We start from the raw sequence: 24,478 nt of genomic DNA, 5'->3' as shown, positions 1-24,478 counted from the left end.
TGCACAGAGGGGAGAAAGGAGAGGGAGAAGCAGCCCCGGGGCAGCCACCAGCCCCAGCTCGCTGCAATTACAGACTCGCAGTACAAAGCTGCTGGCACAGCCCTCCTGCAGAACTGGAGAAGGAAGGTGAAACCTTTTTTTTAAGTATCCCGAAGGATCAAAACAGCCTTTTAACTTGTCAGCCAACAAGTTCAAACAGGACAGCACGCGCTGCTTTCCATAGCTTCCAGGGACAGACATTCAGAACAACCATCCCAACAGCCCAAAAAAAACCGAGGTAAAGGTGTTGGCACTGACCCCAAACCAACGCCGGAGCAGCACAGCCCGGGCACCGCGCCCCGGCACGCGGCCCTGAGGGCCCGGGGGGACTGCTCAGGGCACAGCACGGCTGTGTCACGAGGGACCTTACAGCCCCCAGCCCCACCCTGCTGGGTGCCCCAGCTCAGGCTGCCCTGGGCCCCTCCATGGGCACCTCCAGGGATGGGGCACCCGCAGCTCTGGGCAGCGATGCCAGAACAAATCTGAGCGTGTCAGAGCACTGCCCAGAGCCAGAGCACGTGCAGCACCCCGAGGAGCTGACTGGGGCACGAGAAGCCAAGGGACTCCACAAGTTTTGCCTTCACTTGTTAATTGTATGAAAATCTGTCTGCTCAAATATAGTCTTCCCTGCCTGGGAGATGGACTATACAGAGCCAGGCAGCAAAAGGAGAAGGGGGAACGGCTTCAAACTCAAAGGGGAGATTGAGACCAGATGTGAGGTGAAAAGATCCTCACTCAGAGCGCACTGAGGCCCCGGCACTGCCCAGAGCTGCGGGCACCCCTTCCCTGGAGGAGCTCATGGAGGGGCCCTGGGGGCACCCAGCGCACAGTGGGGGTGGGGCTGGGGGTGTAAGGTCCCTTCCAACCCAACCATTCCACAATTCTATGACTCTACCACCACTCAGCACAGTTCCCAAGTAACCAGGAAGCCACGTGGAGATCAACCACAGCATCCTCAGAGCCTCAGGCAATAACTTCACCAACCGCAGCTCAGTGAGGCAGCTCTGCACATCTCCCCACTGCTGATGCTGAAACCAGCAGCAAAAAAAGCTTCTGGGAGCCCTCCGTTACTGCTCGACGTGCAGCAGAGATGCCCCAATGGTGTGAAGCTCCAGTGCAGGCTGGAGGATGCTTCTTCCCCTTCTTCTTGGACCCGATGACCTTTAAGTGTCCCTTCAAACTCAAACGACCCTATGATTCGGCTTCAGGACTGCTTTGGATGGCCTTCAACACTCCTGGTCAGGATGGATGGGTCACCCCAAGGACCCACACCTCATTCCAGCAGCGTGGAGCTGTGCAGGAGTCACCAGTGGGGCTGCAGCACAGGTCTGGGTGACGGACGTCCCCTGCAGGGCCATAGTGGCAGTGAGGTGTGGGGACACAGCAGGGCACCTCCACGGCAATCCGATCTTCGGGGTGTAAAGTAAAGAGGGCTCTGATTTCCATGCTTGTATTTCTGAGTTTGGCCTCAAACGATACAGACGAAGGAAAAGAAGTGTCTGAAGAAGCAGCTTGAAAACGCGTGCGTTTCTGTAAATCCTCCCACCTCCAAGATTGTATCAACAAACCGAAGAGGGAGGAGGAATGAAAAACATGAACAGGAGTTTCACATCGACAAGGTCCCTTTGAACGGCTTTCAAAGAGCTCCGCTGCCACTTGTATTTGATTCTGCAGTTTGTTTTAGAACATCGATGTGCAGCGCTCCCCCGCCAGCTCAGCTCCCCCTGCTCTGCAGGGAAGAGGGGCAGGGCTGGGGTCTGCGTGGGGCTGCAGGGATGGGGGGCTGAGGGACTGCACTCTGATGCTGACACCCGGGAGCAGTTCCTGGATGCTCCCCTTCAAGGCACAAGTAGTCTGCCTCCAAGGAGAGCCGGCATGGGGAGGAGCTGAGGGAGGGATCGCTATAAAGCAAAAGGAAAGAGGAGCCCTGAGCGCACTCCAAGTTTTGGCAGCCCTCTGCTGAAGCCATTCTGTCTCTTAATCTGTATTTGCAGGTATTGACCCACCCCACACAGTGCTGCTAAGTACGGCCAAAGCAGGAGCCCCAAAGCCCCTGCAAACAGAGCAGAGCTCCCCGCCGTCAGCTGCCACACGATGTGCACATCATCAAAGATGGGAAATTCTTCATTTATCAACCCAAAACTAAAGGCAAGAATTGAATGCAGCCCCTGGCACCGAGGAACCCTCCTGCGTGCAGAGGACCCGAGCTCGGTGCCACGACACAGATCTTCCTCTCCATGCTCAGAACTACAGCCAAGCTCAGCTGGGGACCCACGCCCCGCTGCCAGCAACGGCGACAGCAGTGCCCAAGGGACAGCCGAGCTCCGGATTACGATGGGAAAGAAGAACCGCTCATACACGCGCATAAACTGTAAATAAAGGGGAAATAAATCCCATGGAAATGGTGACAGCAGCCCCCAGACGGACCTTTACAAATTGCCTTTTACAAGTAAATAACATTACATCAGGGTTTATGGGCTTCCCTCCGACGGGCAGCGCCGCACACAGCGCGGTGCCATTGGTTCGGCAGAGCCACGAGGACAGCAGGATGGGGCAGGGGGCAGCACGGGGCTGCCACGCCATGGGCTGTGCTGATCCCTGCACCCCGGGCTTGGGATGGCCCCACGGGTCACACCGAGCAGAGCCCCAGCACTGTGTGACACGGAGATGCCGAAGAGCCATCGAACGCCTCCGGTGTCTCGGTGATGGAGGATGCTGAAGTGCTTGAGATTTCTGAAGGAGCTGCTATAGGAGAAGTATTAATTCAGATGTCTAGTGTCGGAAAACATAATGCCAGGCAGATTTTCTTCCTTTCTTTTATAATATCTTAACAATCCTCAAAACAGTTCCACAGTCAATGCTCTTGTTGTGTATTTTTATCAGGGCTTTCTAGACTGCAGAGGGAGGTGAACGCTTCCCCCGCACCCACCCCAGCGCTCCTCAGGAACGACTGTGCCCCGAGCTGCCCAGCAGCAGTGCCCTGCAGGGGCAGGGACCACGAAGTGTCAGCAGCCCCTTAGGGCCGTGCAGCCCCAGAGATGCTCTCTGCTGCCCGGCCCTGCAGCCCACCCGCGCCCACCCGCGGCGTATGGGGAGGGGCGGCTCCGGGGAAGGCTGTGTGACACACGGCGATCTGATCCTCCTTCTGGGAGGAGTTTCGGCTGTTTGTGTTCGCAGTTCGGGCGGTGGGATCTCCCACGGATAAACCGCAGGAATGCAGAGCATCCCCGGAGCTGCGCTGGGGACACCGCTCCTCGGTAAATCCCTGCCTGAGATGAGAGGAGATAACAGAAGGAAACGGCTTCATCGGGCATGAATGGGGTAAAGAAAAAGAACACAAAAAGCCAGACCTTCTCAGGGTTACGCTGAAAACCTCACCCCAAGAAAACAGCACGAAAAATGTGCAGCCAACCCACGGGACCGAGGGAGGGGCTCCAAGGCACCGCCGCTATCGAAGCTTTGCAGCACAAATCTTACATTATTTATTTTTCGAGAGAAAGAGAGGAGTGACACTCCTCCTTCCCCACGGGTTTCGTGCCGTGCCATCTCCCCGTGCCGTCTCCTTTATCGCCACCGCGCAGTGCCCGGCACATCCCACCCCGGGCACACGCGGGGCCACGTTCCTAATTATCCCATCCATTCTCAGGGAAATGGGGGATTTATTGGCTCCCTGAGCTTCCCTTTCATTCACTCTGCTCTGGTCCCAGCAGCGAGGGGCTCTCGATAAGAGGAAATTTATTGGGCAGTGTCTGCGCTCCCCCTCCCCAGCTCCGCACTCCCAGCGCCTCTCGCTCCGCTCCCCATCAGCGTTACAGGCAATCTCATCACTTTTAATTCAATAACTCACAGTATAATTACTCCGTAATAACACTATTATCTTAACATTTGCGCAGCAGCTGCGATCCCCTTCCAGCGAGGCGAGGAGGGAGAGGGGGATTCTCCAGGGACCGCGACGCTGCGGGGGAGGGATCCCCACCACCGCCCCCCAAACAGAGCCCATCTGCAGCCCCGTGCTGCCCTTCACTTTCGGGGCTTTGTTGTGTGGGAGAGCAGGGGACGCAGCGCTGGCAGCCCCAGGGACCACTGAGCAGAGCCCCCTCCATCGGGGACACGAAGGGAACGGAGGGCAGCAGTGTGAGATCCGCGGGAATACGTAGTGATGCAGCACAGCCATCCACACCGCAGGAGCAACAGCCCGATGATGTAATGCTGTGCACTGCCCTCACCACAAAGACCCAGAAACCCATCAGAAAGAGGGCAGCCCCATTTCCCAGCACACGCTGTACAGGGGAGGACACTCCTCCGGCCCCACAGCGCAGCACTGCAACCACTCCCGCAGCACAGGAGCACCATCACAGCCCATCACGCACAGCTCCTCGCTGTGCCGACCCCCATGCTCTGTGTGCAAAGGAGACCGCTGCGTTCCGGGCAGCAGCGCAGGTCCTGCAGCTGCAGGGCAGCTCGGGTCCTGGCAGGTACCAGCACGGCACTGCAGCCGCAGAGCTCCGTACGCACGCGGCCCTGTGATGATCCATCGCGTGATGCGGAGCCGTAATTCCGTCGGCGATTGTAGACATCACGGGAGGAACTGAGAAAGGTTTCGTCCTCAGGAACGCAGACGGGATTTCCTCCCGCTGTACTGTGGCATATCAGATTGCCTCTAACACTGCACGGGCAGATCATGCCATTGCAGACGTGGGGACACCGCTGCCCACCCCCATTTACCGCTCCCCCCAAGGGCGCGTCGCTCCGACACCGATGGGTTTTGTGTCGCTCCTCCACTCCATGGGAAATTTCCACAGCAAACACAGAGTGACCCGTGGGCTCTGGGGCCACATCTGCACCGGGGACACCCACAGCACACGGCCGCTGTGCCACCCCGGGCACTGCCAGCGCTGCACAAACCCAAACGCACCTCGAGCGTGGACGTCATTATGTGTGCGTTCTCGTAATTAAATCTACAATAAAGCAAATGCGACCGTTTGCGATGCATTATCCAGCCTCTGTTAACAGCGCTGTACACCTATTTAGTTGAAATTCAGCAGAAATGACAAAGCCACTCCAGGCCCAGCACCTATCGGGGGCTACAGGGAAGAAGGGGACTGGCACAGGTCACCCAGAGATGCGGTGGGTGCCCCATCCCCGCAGACGTTCAGGGTCAGGGGCTCTGAGCACCCAAAGGAGCTGCAGATCCAACCACTGTGCTTCAGCTGGGCCTAAATCAGCATCCATCGTCCTTTGGAGGAAGAAAAGGTGAAGCCACGCTGAGCTGAGCGCCCGGCACCGCGCGGAGCAGTGCTCGTGGCTGAGCCACCAGCAGGATCAGCCCCAGCCAGGACGTGGCCCCGACCGCTGCCATAAACCACTGCACACCAAGGAAGTTTGTTACACGCTCCATAAAGTTTAACGCATTACAGAAACACTGGGAACCAGGAATTTTATTCAGCAATCCACAGAACTACTGCTCGACAGGCAAGGAGCAGGCCGGGCAGCTCTCCCTAGAATAACAGGCATGCTTCAACTTCTGCAGCCCCGAACGGTGGAACTGGAGTCAAGAGTTCCCCAAAGCAAGAGCAGCCGTGTCACGACCCACGCCGGAGGAGCCCTTGCTCCCCGGTTTTGCTGTTTTCCCCCCAAAGCAGGAGGGGAAGAATCACCTCCAGGGACAGAAATGCGATCTGAGCCACCCGCAGCCCCCGCTGCCCCCACCAGAACTGCACTGTAGACCACTGACTCTTTCCAAAGGAATTTTTGTCACATGAAACTTGCCGAGAAACCTAAAATCTACCAGCTGGCTTAAGCATCATTGGCTTTGCATAAAACCTAAAGCCACTTTTAGCACGTCACTCATCTTCCCTATTAAGCCTACTGGAAGCTGTGCACTCCGTGCTCGGGGCCAGGCAGGACCTGGAGCACCAGCAATCCCTGATCAGGGACAGGGGATGGGGCAGGGGACGGGGACAGGCACAGCCCCACTCACTGCTGCAATTTCCTCCTGTTTTATAGCACACAGTTACTCCAGTGCTGGCACAAGGGAGAAGTAGGGATAGAAATTCATTTTGAATCACAGCTCTACCTGGGGCTAAATCATCTGGATGGCGCGATTTACACATTCCCACCTCTCAGGGCAGTGCATAAAGCACAGCACAGGCCCATCACTCACGGCAGGATATTGCTCTGCAACGTGCTGTCGAGCAGTGTGACGGCACACAGGCGATGCTCGCTGCGAGGAACCGGCCGCACTCAGCAAGCAGCGCTCGTGTCTGTGTGACACCCACCTCCAGCAAGAGAAATGGGCTCCTGGTAATGGACTGCAACCCTGTCCCTTCCAGGAAGGCAGCACTGCAGCCATCCAACGCCGCTGCAGGCGGCAGTGATTCATCTCAGCAGCACCCTGATGAGCTGAGCTGCCAGCCCTGCCCAGCAGCAGTGGGACCGGGGCACCGATGTCCTGCAGCACCCACAGCACCGAACCCACCGACAGCGGAGACAGAATCTATGATTTGGTTTCAGGATCTTCTGAAACCCAAAGGCAGATCCACAGCCTGGCACTACGGCTACGGGAACATGCGGCAGGACAACGGATCTCCTGACAAACCTTGCCCCTTCCCAGCCCAAAAGGAGGAATTTCCCCTTCAGTGCTGAAATAGCCACCCTGGGGAGGAGCAGAATCCCAGACCTCGCCTCCCACACTCAGGGAGCGACCCCAACTCCCGCAGCCCATCTGCTGATGGGGGAAGGACGGACGGGGACACACAGCTCCTGCCACCGGGCACAGGGAGAGGCTGCTGCTTCCTTAAGTAAAGGATAATGTTTTCATTTAAGCTGATCTCTGGGGGGAGGAGAAGGTCGCTGAATCCATAGGAAGCAGCAGGGAGCAGACCCAGTGACCCCGAGCCCGGCAGAGAGGATTCCCGGGGGTCACAACGTCGGGTGCAGAAGAACAGAGCAGATTTGCTGTGGATTTTTCTCATCCCTTGCCCTCAACGCATGGCTCTGTGCTCCCTTACAGAGCAAACCAGTGACATTTTGAGGGGAAAACGGAAACGCTGCTTTCTCCCAACCCCTCCCCCTCTCCCAACCTTCTCCTCTTTGCAGCTTCCAGAAGAACCCCTTTAATCCCCCCCAGTTCTCCCTGTACCTGCAGCAAGCGCTGAAACCCTATCCGCACCCTCCCCCAGCCCTAATCCCCTCGGCCCCCAGCCCACCCCCAGCCCCGCAGCCATCCCGGCACCAGATGGCGGCCACAAAGGCAGCACCAGCCATCAAAACCCCACAGGGCCCGGCAGCGTCCCCATGAGCCTCCAGAAAACCTCCGGAGAGGGGCACGGGGACAAACCCCGACCCCATCCCCTCCTGCCGGAGGGGCCCAGTCCCCCTCTAGGAGCAGGGACTTAAACAAGGCGTCACCGCGGAAAAATAAAAGGGATTTTATTTTAAACAAATAAATAAATAAACCAGAACCCGGGTGAGACATCTGCGCGACGGCTGAGGCGGCATTAGCGGCGACTTTGTTTAAACACAACTGCCACAAAGCTCTCCCAGCATCCTCCGCACCGCCAGCACTGCTGAGCCCAGCTCAGGGCTGCGCTCACGAGGAGCGGCTGCGGGCAATCCCCACCCGAACCCCCCAACGTCTGCCTGTCCCCCAAAACCCCAAAACCCGTCCCCCAAACGACAGCTCCCAGGTCAGTGCGCTGCTGGCACCCCTCCCATGCCAGGTCCCGCTGGGCACTCTGCAGTTTCAAGCTCCGTCCTCCTCTCAGTAACGCAGTTCTGAGCCCTCCCACCCTTCCTGCAGAGAAATGTGGGTGTGGGGTGGGCCCAGTGCCCGGGACCCCCACTGAAAACCCATCTGCACACTGCGCCCGCACAGCCGGCACCCCACAGCAGCTCACAGCATCTCGCGTGGGGATCTCCACCAGTTCCTGGCTCTGTGGGGTGAGCTCCGAGCGCTGAGCTCTGCCCCCACCCCCAGCCCTCCCCTCTGATCGGGGCTGAGGCCCAGGGGAGGTCCCACCACCGCTGTCAGTTTCGCCCCGGCTCAGAGCGGCTGTTACTGCTCCGTTATTTATGGTTTTACTTCTGTCATCGTAACAATCCTACATAAATTCCACATACCAATTCTGCAACAATACTGGCTGCTATTATAATAATGATCCCATCTGAACGGCACAGGTACCATTATCAGAAAATCTGTTTGTAATGGAGAATCAACTGCAAAAAGAGGCATTACGCCCATATCAACTATTTAAGAATTACTGTAAATGGGGGGGGGGGCGGCCTCCATTCCCAGCGCTGCGATGGGCTGACTCCAGCTCATCATAAGCAGGGATCCAGTCAGAATGGGAAGATGGGAAGGTGCTGCCCTGCAAGCTGAGCTGGGGCCCGAGCTGTGGCTGCGTGGGCCTCAGTACGGCTCCGAACACAGACAGTGAGGGCATCGCTCAGTACACGGAGAGACCGAAGCAAAGTGCCCGGACCCACAGAGTGAGATGTGTGGGGGAAATGAAGGCACTGCGTGGGGCAGCCGGGAGATGTCCGTCCCCACAGCAGCCCCTGTTTACCCATGGCTGTGACCCCCCCCCAGCTGCCTCTGACCCCGGGGCTTCGTGCAGCTCCCAGCGAGCAGTGCTGCAAGGGCCCTCCTCCTTCCAAGAGAGCTTTCGACAGATGTCCTCCCACCATCAGCCCTCGAACAAATGATGCCCTGTGCTTTCCACAGTCCTAGCTTATACCAGTTCACTAACGTGGCATAAAATACACTCAGACAAAACAAGACAACACTTCCCAGTGCCCCAGGACACGCCACAGCCTCTGCCGGGTGTGAAAGCAAAGCCTTGCTGAGGACGCAGCATACGCCGGGACCCCCGCCCGGCTGGGGCAGCACCGGGGGAGGGATGCAGCACTGCCCACCCGCAGGTGGCTGCCTAAATCCGACCCAGGTGGGCAGCACCACCAAGAGTTACTGCTGCACGGAGCGAGCCCATGGCTCCAGCCCTCAGTGCTCGGCCTGCAGGAGGCAGTGGGTCTGCGTGGGGTCTGCGTGGGGTCTCGCTGCCCTCAGCCCTCCACCCGGTGCCACTTCGGTGCCTCCTGCTGCCAGGCCCTGCAGCGCTCTGCAGTCACTGCTTTGCAGATGAGGATGCTCTCGGATCGCCGTTTCCCCACGGCTGTTTTTCTGGCACGCTCCTTAGAGATTAAATCTATCGAAATAGCGTCGGGGCAGGACCTGTGCCTACAGGCCAGCTTCAGCAGCGCGGCAGGGACGGCTCTGTGACCAAGGCGAAGAAACCTAACAGTGCCAGACCCAAGTCCTCCAGCTCTCGGGGTAATGAGGGATTTCCTCAGGTCCCCGCTGCGGCCGTCACCTCCGCAGGCACTTTGTGCCCAACGCTGCCCAGGCTCAGACCTCACACACTCCATTTCGGTGCTCCCAAGAAGCAGCATGCGTCTCTTCCAACCCAAAAGCATTACTGGGTCTTCTCTGCTTTCAACACTTGTGTGGCATCACCGCCTCGTTCGGCCGTGGGAAGCGGCTCCGTGGGTTTTACCGAGGGCTCCGGAGCCCCCCCAGCCCCACAGAGCCCTCATAGGGGACCACACCACACAGCACTGCAGAGAGCGCAAACAACCGGCGCACGATCCTCCCCTCCTCCTCTTCTGGGTGGAAAAATAAATCAACCACCCAACCCACCAGCGTACGTCTGGCAGCACACAACAACATCCTGGAGCATATATCCAACCACCGGAGCACCCGGGCTCTCAGACACAGAGGGTCTCAGACACAGAGGGTCTCACGCACACCCCCAGGCGCAGTGCTGGGCCCAGGAATGCTCTGCAGGCAGAGCCCGCTGCCCTTGAGCTGCTCCCAGCACAGTCCCGAGCTGGGACTGCTCCGCTGAGCACAGCTTCGTGGGCAGGGATGGGGGCAGGGATGGGGGCAGGGATGGGGAGGAGCGCTGAGATGCGGACGCGAAGTGTAGGTGGGAAATCCTCTTCATTTTCTCTCTCTTTTTTGTTTTTTTCAAGGGGTGGAATCGTAACAGCGACGTTCGGACCTTCCTCCCGCACCCGGCGGCCACGGGCTCAATCTTTACGCCTTTTCCTCAGCTGTGGGAGGGTTTTCCACCCACGGACGATACGCGTTCAGAGTTCATCCACCGCACCGAACCACGGCCATTTCTCGGCGGAGCGGCTCCGGCACAAAATGGAGCACTTTTCCCCCCGTCTCCCGTTCCTGTGATTGCACACATGAGCCCGAAGCCCTAAGAAAGGGGCACGGTTCTGCGGGAGCGCAGCGCCGGGCACAGCCACGGCCGGGTCCCGAGCCGCTCCGCGACACCAAAACGGCGGCTCCGGCGTGGGAACGAGCACACGCACACGCGCACACAAAGAGGGAGCGCGGAGGAAGGGGTCCGTGGGGCCGGCGGCTGCGAGGCCACGGGGCTGCGTGGCACCGCCACGCTTCGCCTCTCGTTCAGCACCGACCGCGGGAGCCGAAAACGGGGCGGCACCGGGGGGGGGGGGCAGCACCGCACCCCTCCGCCCCCCGTGTGCGTCCCGGAGGAACGGGGCGCGCCCTTCCAAAAAGACACTGCAAAGCGAACGGTCCCTCCCGGGGCCGAACGGGCGCACTCACCGGCAGCGGCCGCCGTCCCCCGGCGCCTTCGGGGCCATCGGGCGCCGCGACCCCGCGAGGAGCGCGGGCGGAGGGACGGGGAGGAGCCGGGGCGGGGCCGGGGGAGCGGGGCGGGGCGGGGGGCCCCGAGCGGGGGGACCGCGGGCGCGAGGCCCCGGGGGGGGTTCGCGGTGCCCCCTCCCGCACAGCGCTACGCGGGGCTCCGTCCGCGGGATGCGGGCAACGCGCGGCACCGCCGCTCCTCACTGCGAGGGCGGCTCCCGCATCCCAGCGCTGCAAAAAGCGCGAACAGTTCCAGAAGAACCGCCGGCACCGCGCCCCGACGGCTCCTCCGTCTGCTGCGCACCGCCTGCGCAGAGCGGCGATTCCCGGGGACGGCGGCGACGGAGGACGGGGCAGCGCGGGGGAGCATCGCATCGTCCAGCGCTGCGGGTCCCCCCGCCCCTCCCCGTCCCCGTCCCCGTCCCCATTCCGATCCCGGAGCTCCGTTCTCTATGGACGGACAAAACGCCCCGTCTGGGTCATTTCCCACTCATCCCGAGGAGCTGGAACCGACCAAAACCCCAAACACAGAATTGACGACAACAACGTTCCGTTCCGTTCCAGTCCGTTCCATTCCTTTCCCTCCCTCCCTCTTTTTTTTCCTCCCCAACCCCCAAACACTGTTTTCTGTAACGCTGAGATATTTCTCTATTTTTTGACCGCTCGGAGTTGGAAAGCAGCGGCCGTTGGGGAATTGAGCTCTGTGCTGGAGCACTGCCCGGAGGGGGGGGGGGGGGAGGAGGAGGAGGAGGAGGGGGCAACGGAGGCCATGAGCGTTTTTAGGAGAAAATAGAAAAAAATAATAATAATTTAAAAAAAGCGTCAGAGAGGGGCCCCTGCCTGGAGCACACAGCGCGGGGGGAGGAGCGCCCGGGGCATGGAAGTGAGGATCCGGATTGAAAACAGATGGGATTTCTCTCGCCAACCTGACATCCGAGGCCGCGGGGGGGCGGGGTGGAACTTCCCCTTCGGGGCCGGGAGGGGGCGGAGGAGCCCCCGCGGCTCGGGATCCGTCCGTGCCGCGTGTCCGTGGGCTCCGCGGAGCACAGCGGAGCTCCGCCGTTCGCTTTTAGCGTTCCGTGTCTGATTCATCTGTCCCCGCGTGCTGGAGCCCGGCCCGGCTCGTTCCGTGCAACGAGATGTTTCAGGGCCGCTCTGTGCCCACGCGGGTCCCTCCATATACGCACACGAGGGAAATCCGCGTACGTGAACGTGCCCAGAACCGACCCCGCACCGCAGCACCGCAGCTCCCGGGACGGGCACGCGTTGCGGCAGCGAAAGCCCCGCGGTGCTCGCGGGCACGGAGCGTGCCAGGGACGTGGGGTGCGTTCCCCCCCAGCACATTTCACGGCTACTTTACGGACCAGAAACAAAAAGTTAATGGCACGGGCTCGAGCGCATATTTTCCAGGGGCTCCGGGAGACCAGCTCCCCGCGAGCCGGCTCACACACACTCTTTTCATTCAGAGCTTTAAATACCCGATTGTGTCTGTTTTCAGCACGCTCATTTTTAGCATTTTAATGATACGGTCTCCAGCTCTCGCCCTCCTTGGATTGGCCGCAGCCAGAGGGTTGGTTGGTTTTTTTCATTTTTCCCCCTTCTTTTTAACATCTTGCAGAGCGAGCGGAGAAGGGGAACGGGGTTAGCAGGAGGTCACGCATTTCTCCTAACCCGAGCGTTTCTCCAGCAGCCGGGGGGGTCCTGCAGGGGACAAAGCTGAGCAGCCCCAGCCGCCCTCACCCCGGGCACAGCGGGTCCCCCTCACCACCTCGCCCTGGGGCCGAGGGGTTGGGGTTCCCCATCGCTTTTTCCCTCTCCCTGTAATGCCGGCGTTGTGTCCCCCATCCACGGCCTTGGTTTGCTGTGGCAGTTCAGTTTTTTCCATTGGAAAGCTGCTAATGGGGCTGCGACTGTCAGAAGCTCAAAGACTCCACTGGGAACTACAGGGAACCCCGAGACACAAAGGCACCACGGGACCCCACACAGCCCTCCCCCCCCCCCCCCCCGATTCCCGACCCCCAGTGCATCCCTGCGACCCACCCTCCACTGCTGCTCCAATGGCAGCAGCTCAGCAGGTTTTTGCCTCTCCTTTCCACCGAGTAATATCGAAATGATATTTATTAAATTTGCTCTCTAAGTCCCTCAATCTGCTCCGTAATACAGTGAATCTGCGAGGTGGTTTCACTGATCCCGCCTCAGTGAGACCAGATTAACGCAGATGATCCCGGCTTTGCGGCTCCCTGGGCCCGGGGAGGTCAGAGGTTGTGCAGAGAGGCAGAGCTGGAGCTGAGCCGCAGGGAACCACGACGGCTCCGGGCACCGTTTCTGAGCTTAATTCCAGGTGGGAAGGAGGCGGCACGCAGCGCAGCTCCGCACCCCACGGGAGCCCTTCTGCCGTTGGGGTCTTCCCCCCCCCACCCCCCCTCGTTAAGTGAAGGACTGCGTCTGCCCCCGCCCCGCAGCGAGGAGCCATTGAATCCAAAGTTAGCTCCACAAAGGTTCATCAGATCCATTATCTCCGCATTCAGCCAGATTATGAAAATCATTAAGATAAGGAGGCACGGAGTCTATCAGCTTCCTGGAGAGGACGCTTCACGTTTGTTTTTTTCCCTTCTGCTTTCACATTTAATTACCTTAAGTTTCACAGTATTTAATTCCATTTATGAAACCTTTAATACGGAAAAACAAAACAACAGAATGGGCATAGCTCACCACTCCGGGCAAGCCTGTGGGAACAGCAGAACCCCACGTGCTGCGAGCAAGCTCAGCCTGAAGCAGTAGTGCCTCTCCAGCCACATTCAGCCTCCCCAGAGATGGCACCCAGCAATCTCAGTTCCTAACAGAGCAGCACCTAAACCTCCTTATCCTGCAGTGCCAAACAAACGCAGCGCTCACATTGCCACCTCTGCCCTCTGCAGAGGAAGAGAGCAGAGAGCAAAGGCACGGAGCAGAGGGGCTCCTGGAAGGGCGGGTGGTCCCAAACCTACAGCACACGGCTGCAGAGCCGCGCTGCTGTACAGAGCAGCTCCAAACCTCCTCACAGAAGGCTTCGAGGCTTTTGCACTCTGCAGACCTGGGCGAGCAGCTTGCAGAACTTCTCCTGCAGTGCCCACGGGGCACAGCACGTGCATGCTGCTGCCTCTGAGGTGTCTCTGTGGGTCCAAATGGGGCCCCACAGCCCCACGCAGCCCCACGTCCCACCGGCATCGTCCAGAGGAATGAGCCTCACACTTGGCCTGTGTTTGGCATTTGGATTTTAAATCAGGAATCGCTCTGGAAAAGTAGCACCGGGAAGAAAAAAAACAACGTGCTAAAGCGTTCCCCAGCAGCCTACCCACACCCTTTAATATAAAAAAGCTGCTAATTTAAAAAACAAATGTTTAAGCACTCGAGCACATTTATTTAATTTGTCCTTTCTGTGCCAGAAAAGGCCCCGATCCACCCGTGCTCCCCATCAGCACAGGACCAGCTCACAGCCCCAGCACAACCAACCATGGGGGGGGATTGCTTCTCCCACTCCTCAAAATGGCTGAGGGTCTCTGGGGACAGCTCAGCCCTGAAGGTGATGCCCTTACGATGGACACCTGGAGCCACACACGTGGCTCAGGATCCGACCTGCTGCTCGTGTGTGGCACGGACCAGGTCTCAGTTCCCCCGTGAGCAGTGAGGTTTCAGCTCAGCAGGCACTTCTCCCCAGCTCAGCTCACAGTGGGTGCACGATGCACAGGGACAGGCACAGGGGAACCCACGCGGCCGGGGCCGCCCTCCCACCCCACATCATTTAACACCGGTGGCTTAAAAATTACAGCTGTCACTGTATTGAAACGCTCGGAATTCCCATCGGTTCTGGGTTTGAGTGTCTCAGTATCGGCCCCACATCCTCTCCCAGCACTGCGTGCCACCCCCGGCCGGGCCGGACTCCTTCCCCACTTGCACCGCCCGCAGCTCCTCCACCACACTGAGCTGCATGGGGACTTTCCCCGCGCTTCTCCGCAGGCCCTGCCAGCACAGAGCTAAATCCAGATCTGCCTTCACACCCACCCACGAGCCGGGCACCCAGCAAAGGTTTGTCAGCAGGAGGAGCCGCGCTCCCCCTTGGGCACGAAGTGGCCCATGGGGAGGAAAACACCAGCACAAAAAAGAAACAACCAACCCAAAAAGCAGAGCAGCAGGCACCACGTCCACGTCCACCCTCCCCGAGGCTGAACAGCCTCAAGGCTGAAGCCAAACGTCTCCTGGGTAACCTCTGGAGGGCAAACCCAGAGCAGCCGAGAGCCCCACGTGGCTGCAACGAGCCGGGAACAGCGGGACCTGCCCAGGCTCTGCAATGCCTTCTGAGAAGCTCTTGGACTCAACACAGGTTTAAATCCACAGGAACCCCAACTCCTGGAGCACGGGGAGGTGCGGGAGGCTGCAGGCCCAGCCCAGCAGGAGCAGCGATGCCTTGGAGCAGGAGCGCAGGAGCGTGAGCAAACCCGTCACGAGCAGGAACTCAATTCTGCCCATCGTTATCGTTGGCTTTAACAAATAGCTTCTGGGGATGGCAGGTACTTTATTAATTTTTCCCCTGCGCCGCGTGCAGGATGATTGAAGAAATCACCGGCCTGTTGATTTGTTTGCCTCCCCAGCCCAAAATAACTAGCTATTTATTTTTAAATAGCAGGATGCATCAAATCCTTAAATCAAGGCGACGGATCCAGGGGGACGTGCCACGCTCCCGTGGCACTGCTGCCTGGGCACAGCGGGCAGAAGGCTCAGGGCTCTCCTCTGAGCTGGCACAGAGCTGTGCCCAGGGCTCCCACCTGCATTCAGACGTAGGAAAGGCATTTTCTCCTTTGCCATCTTCTGGCAGCAGTGCTCCTGGTGGCTGTGCTGGCTTTGCTGTTGCTGTGCCCAAGCTGTGCTCTGCTTCCAGCCCAGGGAGGGACAGCACAGAAAAAGCATCCTGCACTGGGCTTTGCAGCACGTCCGTGATGTTGGGGGTGGTGAGGATCTGCTCCTGTCTGCACTGCCAGTCCGGTAAGCGGGAAGATGCAGGATCCACATTTTGCCTTCCCACAGGGTTATTCCAGGAGTGAAGGAACAGCTCAAAGCAGCAGATGGATAATGACACAGAGCTCAATTTCTGGAACACTGCTGGGCCTTTCCACTGCTGTGAGGACTGTGGGGGCAGTGACCCCAGGGATGGCTGGGGACACGGAGCCCATTGACACAGCCTGGTGACACTCAGAACGTCCCCAGTGCAGCTCTGAGTGAAGACATCCTGGGGATTCAGGGAAGGAGCTTCTCAAGTCACACAACCCCAGAAGAAACTGGGAGGAAGCTTTGTTGTCCCCATCCCTTAGGTTCCACAGAGGAGCTTTTTATCCCTTTTTTTGTTTTAATTAAACACCATCTCCATTTGTTGTGGTTACAGTGTGTTCTCACGAGCAGCACCAGAGCCTCCCAAGCCAGCAGCCTGCACAGAACACACTGCCCTGCACAGCCTGGCTTCCACTGCACCCAATCACAGCATGGTTGGGTTGGAAGGGACCCCAAAGCCCCCCCACCGTGGGCTGGGTGGCCCCCCAGCTCAGGTTGCCAGGGTCCATCCATGGCTGTGGTCACCCCCAGGCAGTGCTGGGGCCTCACCACCCTCAGAGTGCAGAATTCTGCCCTCAATGTCCACAGCAGCCCAGCATCACCCTCACACAGCCCCCAGAGCAGGCTCTCCCCCTGCTCACTCAGAGAGACTTCTTGTCTGTTTTCTTCCTTTTCTCTTAAATTAGAAATAAAGGAAAAAGGCGGGGAAAGCAATTTTGCCACTCCCCAGGGACCCAGAGCTCTTCATGCCCATCCCCAGAACGGGGTTAAACAGCATTAAGTCAAACCAGAGCCCTGCAGCAGAAGCACGAAAGCGGAGGAAATAACCTCCTCCTGCACACACACTTCTTCCCTGTCCCCAGGGATGGGAGGAAGGAGCCAGGGGTGCACATCCTCCACCTGCACATGGACACTGCTGGGTGGCACAGCACTGCGCAGCCCCACTCCCACCCGCAGCCCCCCGCCTTCCAGCCCCATCCATGGGCTGCCTGCAGGGAAGGGCTCCCTGAGCTGAAAGCTGAAGCTCCAGGTTAACAAATCCAGTTTGTCGGACACAAAAGCCAACGTGTTTCATTCGCGTTGGCTTTATCTTCATGAAATTGCTCAGACATTCAAGACGTGAAATGTCACTGTGTCACTCGTGGCAGCTGAGGGCACAGAGCTGGAAAGGTCAGGAGAAGCTCTCCAGGAGCCACCCCAGCGCTGCACAGAGGGACCCCTGGGGACAAGGGGGCCGGCCGCCCGTACCACACTGCAAGCCCAACTCAAAGAAACCCTTCAGCTCATCCCCACTTCTTTGCTTCTCAACACAGCCCACTGCTCTGCTCAGGCCAGAGCACCATCGAGCTGCCAGGGGTACTGCAGCCCATGGGACGTGCCATGGTCACCCACCGACGTCACCTACAGAAGGAGATGCAGGGGGACACCTGCGGCCCCACACCGCTGGCTCACACCGAGGAGCTCAGGGCAGCCCTGCAGGCTGTGGGAGGCAGAACAGGACACAGCCAGCATCACCTCCCTGCGCCCAGCTCCGCTCCATCCCACTTGTGAGCCCCGCAGTAGCGTTGTCCTCAGCTTCCAAGGGTGCCAAGCTGTGCTTTGGGCTTCTGGAAGAAATCCATCTTCTTGTCAGCAGCACACAACAAACCCTTCCAGTTGCATGGAGGAAGGAGGCAGCAGGAAACCCCACTGCTGCTCAGCTGCCCTCAGCCTGGCGGCGAGCAGAGGTCCCGGAGCAGGCTCAGGGCTCACAGCTGCCAGCTGCTGTGGAGGAGCAGTGTCCGAATGCCACGCAGATCCCAGCGGTTCCCAATCCACGGAGTCATTCCTCCCACCGACACGCTCTGCAGGACAGAAGCACACTGCATGTTTGAGGACACGGACAACAGAGGTGACAGGAAATCCCAAAGCAGAGGAGGATTCAGCTTGTTCTGGGTCAAATGCAGACGAGGAAGCAGAGGTGTAGGGAGAGGAAAAGCCCTTTCTTGCAGAAAAAGCAGCAGCAGGAGTAAAGTTTGCAGCGAGGGCTGCTGGGGACATGCAGTGCTGGCTCTGATGCTGTGGGTCAGGAAGGCAGGAGCCTCCGGGCTCCGTCCCAGCAGCGCTCAGAGCTATCAGCCAACGGCCCTCCACGTGGAAGCAGAGCAGTGCACGCAGGACCAGCGCTGCACAGATGAAGAAAATCCATCTCTGACACTGCAGGGTTCACCTTGCTTCGGGGAGCAGGCGTGGGGATGGCAGACACGGAGCTCCTCTGCCGAGCAACAGCTCTTCCTCAGCATCCAGCCAGCGGGAAGCAGGCGAGCAGCACTCCGCCGTGACGCAGCGGCCATCATGCCGTGCGAGGTGCTGGGAGGAGGAGGGCAGCCCCGGCCTCTCCCGAGCACCACACAGCTCCGTTGGCTCCGGCTCCCGCCTGCTCCTCGTTTGCTCTGCACTCTGCAGGAAGGCTCAATCTGAGCAGCACGAGCCTTGCTGTGCACGTGGACATCACCGCGCCGCTGCACACGGGACCAGGACCAGCCCAGCCGTGCCCAAACCCGGCACAAAGGGCTGTGTCTGAGGGCCCCCCGGGAACCCCACGGCAGAAAACTGGCACTCACCAGCAGACACACCACACCACATCCCAGCCACCGCCGCGATGGAGCCCTGCACCGAAGCAGCGCCGTGCAGACACCACTGACAGCCCCAGGAAACGCACATTTGCTTCGTGCCTCATTTATGAGCCAGGCGAGCGGCTCTCCACGCACAGACAGGGCGGGAGAGCAGGAACACAGCCCCGAGACACCTTCCCCCGGCTCTAGAAATGTATTCATTATCCCCAGGCGGCTCTGGCAGGGCGGGGAGATGGCTCTGCGATTAGAGATGTTTATCAGTTAGCTATAATGAAGGTGGGACACTGACACTGTGATGAATATTCTATTTCAGTAAAATTTAAATGAAAAGATCCATCACTCCGAGCAGAAGATCAGAGCGGAGAGCTCCGCAACCACCGCCGTACTGCAGATCTGCATCACCTTCATTTCTGCTCTGGAGGAAGAGCAGCAGATAAAGAGAAGCACTCTGTATGTCCCCATGCACACAGCAAAGCAGCAGCAGCCCCGTGCCATTACCGGAGCGAGCCGGGATGCTGAGAGCTGGTGCTCAGCACCGAGTGCCCTCGGGTTCAGGACACTGCCCCGTGCACCCCGCAGGATGCGAGGGGAAGGGTTACGGAGCGGCTCTTCCCTTAAGTGAAATACTGCTGCTGGCTCAATGGAAGCAGGAGGTTCCTCTCTCCTGGGAGGAAGCTATCAGAAACCACTCTCCCTCCCAGAGCGGCAAGCCCGTGCTTTGCTACCTGTTGCACTCTGCAATCCGGCAGAAGAGCGCAAGAAGACACTACAGAGCAAGGGAGGGTGCAGCACACGGAGCACCGGGAACGCTGCGAGCTGCTGCAACCCAGGCACGAATGCATTACACATTCTCCTGAATTTTAAATACAGAGCATTATGACTGGCATCCTCACAACTGCCACAGCAGCCTCAGCACTACAGCTTTTATGGTAATTCACAGGGAGTTACCCACAAGGCACTGCAGAGATTTTCTTGGCAGCCATCCTAAACTAATTTTTATAGGTTAGTGTACGGTTATACATAAACGTTTAAGAAAAATAAAATGGCGACTCGCAGGGCAGGAGGCGGCGGGGCTCCGGCAGCGGCACGGACACTGCGGGACGGGGCCGTGCCACCACGGGCACCCCAAGGACCGGGGGACACAAAGCTGACCCCAGCACGGGCTGCCCGGCCCCGTGCCCATCTCACAGCCCTGCACGAGGCCGCAGTGAAGCTCCGCTCAGCCCCACCAGCACTGCACCGCTGCGGAGGCAGAGCCCCAGAGCGGCTGCACGCAGCAAACAAAGGAGAGCAGCAGAGAGAGCCGTGCTCAGGGCCGGGAGAGGCTGCACCCACTGATGCTTCACGGAGCCAGCGCTACCCTCGGAGCTGAGGATCAGCTGGAGCACACACGGCTCCCGCGGGCTCCGCACACTCCGCCTGCAGCAGGTACCCGGCTTCACAAAAGCAAAATGGAGGGAAGCGTGATCTGCAGGGAACGGTAAATCAAGACTCCGGAGAGAAGAGCCTTTCAGGCTCAGAGCGTCCGAGGAATTATTAACAGCGCTGATGCGAACACAGGGATGCCACGAGGATGAAAACAATTAAGTATCGGCTCAAAGGGAGAGATGCTACGATATGACTGCAGCACAAAGGGACAATGAGCTGAATTTCAGACGAGGCTGCTGTTTTCCTGAGAGATTATTGCGTTCTGAAAGGCGTGCTCACAGCAGCACACTGTGCTCCTGTCCCCTTCCAGCTGTGTGCAATCCAGGATGGGTGTCTGCATCTGCTCTCTGGAGATGGGAGCACTCTGCCTGCAGCCCTGCTCCTTCTGCCCCACGCAACCGCGCAGGGCACCGGGCACTCACTGCCCGCAAACAGCAGAGTGAAGCTGGAACAGTGCTGGAGTTGGGATCCAGAGTATCACAACTCATCCCTCGGTCAGGATGTGAAAAGCATCGCAGTTCCTTGCAGGAACAAGGAGCAAGCGCTTCACAGAGCAGAAGATTCCCAAAGTCTGAGCAGAGCAGCTTGCCTGCTGCACTCCTAAACACGGGGTAAAACTCACAGCCAGGAGAGGGACACCAGCCACGCTCTGCACCGCAGCTCAGCAGGCTGCACCCGGGCTGCCCCAGCACCGCAGCAGATGGGGGGCAGCACCACGGGGACAGCACCAGGCTCTGCACCCCATGCAGACACCGAAGGCCTTTGAGAGCCACACGGAGACAGCAGCAGAGCCTCTGTGCCAGGAGCTGCAATCACATCCCACTACCCACAGCCACCCACAGCCACCCACTGCCACCGTCACCCGGCCGCTGGGTCCCTCGGGCACTGCTATCCCGGCCGCTCGCACCGCAGCCCACCGGGGTGATGTAAGCCAGCACCACGTAAAGCAGTAACCTACAAAACAAGGCTGTAAACAAGTGATTCAGCTGCTGCTTCACAGAACCAGCCCAGCTGGAGCCCCCAGGAGCTGGGCAGGAACGGGCACACGCCTCTGAACCCAAAGCATCCCTCCTGACCACAGCCCGATTTCCACAGCCGTTAAACCAACTGAGGCGTTCGCATTATATCGGTCGCCTGGCCCAGTTCAATTTGATCCTGTTTTTGAACCTGTTTAGACAGACAACAATCTGCTTTCTAACCTAGAGCAGCTCCTAACTGTGCAAGCTGTTGCCAGGGAACTGGAGCAGGAACATGGACCCTTATTTCTGTGGAGGTGTTCCAAGTGCCACAGCCCGGCGGGTGACGACGTTCACAAGAGGGCACTGCTAAAATCACATCTCTCCGGGCAGGGACTGCAGGGGCTCACAATGCCGTGCACAGCCCATCCCCAAAGCTGCCCCAGTCCCAGTGCAGGAGCACTGCGAGTCCCGTGCAGTCCAGGGCAGCAGTGGGGGCATCCAAAGCTCTCATGCAGATCAGAGCCAAGAGGTTCTCTGGATTAAAAAGAGTTAAAAAAAAAAATTGTGCCTCCCAAGCAGCTCCTCATGCTGATCACAAAGACAGGCCCACGGCAGCCAAGCCAGAACAGGAAAGGTCAAGAGAATTATGGCAGAACAGACCCAGAAGTCACAAGTTTATGAGTTAAAGGACAGGAGAAAAGAAAAGGAGAAATATAATTTTCAGTTTGTTGGGCTGTGGTGTCAACAAGAAAAAAAAAACTGAGCAAACAAATCAGAGAAGTTATAAAGCAACGCATCAGAAACGGAGGATGAGAGCAGAGAGGGCCCAGAGGAGACAGCCCTACAACAGCTCACAGCACCACGAGGCGTGCGGGAAGGACGCGGGCCCCAGGTCCACCAGCTCAGGGCTCCCAAGTTCAGAGCAGCAGCAGCTCTGGGCTCTGAGCAACGGCACCGGGAGCACCGCAGCCCAACCGCGGCCACGCGGCTGAGCTCCGCGCAGAGCCCTCCGCCGCCGGGCACTGCCGGGCAGCCACAGCCGCCCTCAGTCCTCTGCAGCTTTTGCTGTTCTTGGGGCCGGAGTCACGGATACGTGCACGCTCTGAACAATCGCATGAGAAGAATTTAAAGCTCAAAGTTCAGCGGCTGCGGATTAAACTTCTCAGCAGCTCCCTCTCATTACCGCGAGCTCCGTCAGATCCGCACGCGCTCCATCCCCGCGTCCCACGCTCAGAACTTCGTCAGCTCCGCAACGCCAGAGGAAAACTGTCAGTGGGAGAAAGGAAAGGAGCACCTTCCATGGAGGGGGGCTCTGCTGAGTGCCCCCAGCGCAGCCACGTGTGCAAAGGGACCAACACCAACAGTGCGCCCACTGCCCCGGGCCGCAGCTGCTCATTAACACTTCCTTCATCAACACCCGCTTAATTGGGAACGCCTCACGGCCCAGCGCAGAGCCCTCGGCCCCAGCAGCACCCAGAGCCCCACAGGGCAGGGGCACACCCCCCCTTGGCCCACGCACCCCACGCAGGCCGGTCCAGGCAGCGGAGCAGAGCTGCTCCCTCAGGGTGCGACGGAGGACACCACCGGGAGCACCCACCCGCAGCAGCCTGCGTAGCACGGTGGGCACCGTGGGGAAAGCGAGCACAGACCTGCACACATCTCCCAGCGTCGATCGCCACAGCAGACGACGAGGCTGGGGGAGGACTGGAGGAGCCCACCCCCTCCCAGCGTCCCCTCCCCACCCCCAGGCGCACAGAGCTCCCCGCTGCCCCTCTCCACCCAGCTGCACTTCAGCTGGAAGCTTCTCCTTCTGCATTACTCAAAGTATTTATGACTTTTCCCATTTGAAATATGGGCCCTTACCACCACGCACAGGAAGGAGGAGGAGAGTGCCAGCAAACTCATTAATGGAGAAGTCAGTCTGGCAGGGAGCAATTAACGGCTTCCAATCCCCAGCTCCGCGGGAGGAGGGTGTTTCACAGCCCCGTGCTCAGCACACGGCTCCACGCACCGAGCGATGAGGAGGGGAACGGACCCCCCCGCCCCAAAAAGCGCCCGCGAGCCCCACTGCCACGGGACCACCATCGGGCAACGCAACGGCGGCAGCGCTTCATCGGGAGCGCATCCTCCGAGCTCCCCGCAAACGGAGCGCGAGTTCTCGTCCCGGTGGGAGCAGGGAGGCTCCTGCCGAGCTCCCCATCACCCCGTGGGGGTCTCCAGCTGGAAAAACCCCGACCGAAGAGCGCTTTTCCCCCCCACTCTCTGCAAACGCTGCCCGGGAGGGGGCCGAGCCCCCGCGCCCCCCACACATCGCCCCCCAACCAACGCAGTTTCCCCGTTATCCCATAATCGCTTCTCCCCCAGCGCCGGAGCGGGATCCTCCCCGCACTGCCCGCGCCCTCGGGGTTCTCCGCCCGCCCCGGTCGGGGATTTCAGCACAATGCCGATGGGCGATGGGGGGGGGGGAGGGGGGGGGAACGTCCCCGAGCACCGCGCCCGGACCCCTCCGAGCCACGTCCACGAGGTCCACCCGCAGCGACCGCACTTCGCGGATGGGGAAAAGCAGCGGATAACAGCGAAAATCACCGAACACGACGGCACAGTCGCCCCCACCGCAGGGAAACGGACCCTCCCCCCCGAACCGCGGCACCGCCAGCCCCGAGCTCCGGGAGAGAAGGGACGCGAGGACAATGGACAGCGTCGGGGACCGCTCCGCCGGAACGGAGCTCCGCCGTCCTAAAGGCGGACGGAGCGCAGGGAGGGGGCGGAGAGCGGGGCACGGAGCGGGCACGGAGCGGGCACGGACGCGCCCCAGGAACCCCCGCGGTGCCGCTGACCGCTCCCCTCGGCTCCCGCTCCGGAGCTCCCTCCGCTCCCGGGGCTCCCGCGCTGCCCCTCCCAGTCCCCGTCCCCAGCTGCAGCCCCCCCCACCCCACCCCGCCCCCCATCCCCATCAGGAGCCCCCGGGGATCCGCCCGCCCGCCCCCCATCCCCCGTTCCGGCACCGCAACGCCCTCCCCCGCTCCCCGCTGCCCGTACCTGGCGGCGCGGCCGCCCGCTGCCATGCCGGCCGGCGGAGGGGCGCCGAGGGCCGCGGCCGCGCTCCTCCCGCTCGTCCGCCTCCGCCCTCCGCCCGGCGGCTGCGCTGGGGCCGCGGCGCGGGGACACTGCGGCGTAAGCTCCCGCCCGCCGCCGGCCACTCGCACAGGTGATGTCATTCCCTGGGCCGCCGCCGCCTGACGTCACCGCGGGGCGGGGCCGCTCCGGGGGCGCGGGGGGCGACGTCACCGCGGGGGCGAGGCGCGCGCTGCCGGGGGCGGGGCCGCGCCTTTAAGGGGCCCGCGCGCGAGCGCGCGCGCGCCGAGCACGTGGCGGGGCGGCCGCGAGGACGGCGCGCGGAGGGGGCGGGGCTTCGGGCGGCCCCGCGGTGACGTCACGGGGCGCCCGCCGGGTCCTGGCCGGGGAAAGCGGGTCCTGGCCGGGCGGAGGGATGCATCTCCCATCGTCAGCGCGTTTCTCGTCTTCACCGCGCTTCCTTTATTCAATACGCGATTTATATTCATCGCATTTTCCGCGTTCAGCGCGTTACCGTTATTAAGCACTGCCGTCCCCTTTTCTCCAATGCATCCCCGCATTAAATACAGCTTATTCAACGTGTTTCTCCTCTTTTG

The 24,478-nt window shown here is 60.1% G+C and overlaps 1 protein-coding gene across 2 annotated transcripts in view; it reads right to left on the bottom strand.

The window, feature by feature from the left end:
* Positions 1–24,015, bottom strand: part of PTPRS (protein tyrosine phosphatase receptor type S) — a 119,936-nt gene extending 95,921 nt beyond the window's left edge. The window contains exon 1 of one of the 2 annotated variants that reach the window (XM_065748640.1): positions 23,847–24,015. The gene's annotated coding sequence lies outside the window, so the exon portion shown is untranslated. The remainder of the gene's footprint in view (positions 1–23,846) is intronic. The other variant, XM_065748641.1, reaches the window with a different exon arrangement.
* Between the last annotated feature and the right edge of the window lie 463 nt (positions 24,016–24,478).

This window comes from Cyrtonyx montezumae, unplaced genomic scaffold (genome assembly GCF_038088225.1).
Source record: "Cyrtonyx montezumae isolate F1298 unplaced genomic scaffold, pur_monq_1.0 scaffold_51, whole genome shotgun sequence".
Classification (NCBI taxonomy): Eukaryota; Metazoa; Chordata; class Aves; order Galliformes; family Odontophoridae; genus Cyrtonyx; species Cyrtonyx montezumae.
Note: the sequence above shows the minus strand (reverse complement) of the source record. Positions and strands in the feature narration are given on the sequence as shown.